Source organism: Chrysochloris asiatica, unplaced genomic scaffold, assembly GCF_000296735.1.
Source record: "Chrysochloris asiatica unplaced genomic scaffold, ChrAsi1.0 scaffold00157, whole genome shotgun sequence".
NCBI lineage: Eukaryota > Metazoa > Chordata > Mammalia > Afrosoricida > Chrysochloridae > Chrysochloris > Chrysochloris asiatica.
In genome coordinates, this window is record NW_006408675.1 from 599,954 (window position 1) to 602,629 (window position 2,676).

At 39.3% G+C, this 2,676-nt stretch overlaps 1 protein-coding gene across 1 annotated transcript in view; it reads right to left on the reverse strand.

Moving 5' to 3' along the window:
- Window positions 1-2,676, reverse strand: part of BDP1 (B double prime 1, subunit of RNA polymerase III transcription initiation factor IIIB) — a 148,939-nt gene that overhangs the window by 95,233 nt on the left and 51,030 nt on the right. The gene's annotated exons all lie outside the window — the stretch shown is intronic.

The following is a 2,676-nucleotide window of genomic DNA, read 5'->3' on the forward strand; positions in this document are numbered from 1 at the left end:
CACTACGCTACCAGAGCTCCTTGAGAAAGTTACATGGGATTCAAAAATGAGATTTAATGATAACATCACCGTAATATTCAGGAACTCCTTTATTAAAATGGTAAATGAGCAGTCCTTGCTTTACATAGCACTGCCTTAGCCAACTGTTAAACAAAGCAAGAAAAGTGTTGCTACATGTTCAAAATACAGTGTAAAGCTACTACGGAAAGCAAGGACGGCTGTATTCAGAAACATTTCAACCAACAATAATCTAACTGACAGCCCTGTACTAACTAGAACCTAGTTTAAACACATATGCATATCTGCCACACTTTATTTATTGGGTGTCTTGACCAAATATATAAGTATACATTCCTTATGTGAGGGTAATTTAAAAAGCACTACTACATAAAAAGGTAGGTTTAGAGGATGGGAAGGCTTACAGCTGGGGAAATTTGTAGATGAATCCAGAAATCCATTGTTTTCTAGTTCAAGACGTTCAGCTGTTCCTGCAGCCGCCATCTTGGGACAGAACATCTTGATTGTATCAGGGTTGATACCGAAATTTAAAGTGACAGTTTTGACATAAAACCAAACGGCCACCACTCGTCTGTCTGTCGTGCTGTGGTGGCTTGAGTTGCTGTGATTCTGAGGGCTATGCCACCAGTATTTTAAATAACCAGCAGGGTCACCCATGGTGGAGAGGTTTCAGATGAGCTTCCAGACAAAGATAGACTAGGAAGAAAGAGTAACGAACTACTTCCGAATATTTAGTCTCTGAAAACCTTATGAATAGCAGAGAAACACTGTCAGATACAAGGCCAGAAAATAAGCCCCTCAGGTTGGAAGGCACTCAAAATGTGACTGGGGAAGAGATGCCTCCTCAAATAGAGTTGACCATGATGACACGAACAGGGTTATGCTCGTGGGAGAAAAGCACATAGAACCTTCATTTGCTGATGGGGCACAACTCAAAATGAAGAGAAACAGCTGTAAACATCCATTGAAAATCGGAACGTGGACTGTACGAAGTATGAATCTGGGAAAATTGGAAGTTGTCAAAATCAAATGGAACGCATCCACATCGATATCTTAGGCATTAGTGAGCTGAAATGGACTGGTATTGGCCATTTTGAATCTGACAACCACATGTTTTACTATGCAGGGAATGACAAATTGAAAAGGAATGGTGTTGCACTCATCGTCAAAAAGAATATATCCAGATCAGTCATGAGGTACAACGCTGTCTGTGATAGGATAGTATCCATGCGCCTACAGGGAAGCCCAGTTAATACCACTATTATTCTAATTTATGCACCAACCACTAAAGTCAGTGAGGATGAAATAGAAGAATTCTACTAACTTCTTCAATCTGAAATTGATCAAACATGCTCATTACTGGTGATTGGAATGCAAAGGTTGGGAGCAAAGAGGAAGGACCAGTAGTTGGAAAATATGGCCTTGGTAATAGAAATGATGCTAGAGAATGAATGATAAATTTCTGCAAAACCAATGATTTGTTTCAAAAAGCTTCTTTAGACAGCATAACAGAAGACTATACACATGGACCTCACAAGATAGAACACATTGAAATCAAACTCACTACATCTGTGGAAAGAGACGATGGAAAAGCTCCATATTATCAGTGAAAACAAGGTCAGGGACAGACTGTGGAACACACCATCAATTACTGATATGCAATTTCAAACTGAAGCTGAAGAAAATGAAAACAAGTCCACGAGAGCCAAAATATGACCTTGAATTTATCCCACCTGAATTTACAGATCATCTGAAGAACAGATTTGATGCATTAAACACTAAAGACTGAAGACCAGAAGAATTGTGGGATGATATCAAGAACATCATACGTGAAGAGAACAAAAAGACTTTAAGAAGACAAGAAAGTAAGAAAAGGTCAAAGCGGATGTCAGAAGAGACTCTGAAACTTGCCCTCTAGCATAGAGATGCTATAGCAAATGGAAGAAATGGGAGGTACAGGAGCTGAACAGAAAATTTCAAAGATCAGCTCGAGAAGATAAAGCCAAATACTATAATAAAATATGCAAAGATTTGGAATCAGAAAACCAAAAAGGAAGAACATGGTCAGCATTTCTCTGGGGATCTGAAGAAAAAATTCAAGGCTCGACTTTCGTTATTAAAAGATTCTCTGGGCAAATTATTGAATGATGCAGAAAGCATCAACAGAAGATGGAGGGAATACACAGAGTCATTGTACCAAAAGGAAATGGTTAATGTTCAACCATTAAAAGAGGTAGCATATGACCAAGAGCCAATGATACTCAGGGAAGAAGTCCAAAGTGCATTGAAGAAATTGGCAAAGAACAAGGCACCAGGAATTGATGGTATAAAAATTAAAATCTTTCAAGAAAGTGAGGCGGCACAGGAGGCACTCACTCATCTCTGCCAAGAAATTTGGAAGACAACTATCTGACCGACTGACTGGAAGAGATCCATATTTGTCCCCATTACAAAGACAGGTGACCCAACGGAATGCGGAAATCATCAGACAATCTTTTTGATATCTCAAGCTAGTAAAGTTTTGCTAACGGTAACACAGAAACGGCTACAATCGTACATTGACAGAGAACTTCCAGAGGTTCAAGCTGGACTCAGAAGAAGCTGTGGAATAAGAGATATCATTGCTGATGTCAGATGGATCTTGGCTGAAAGCAGAGA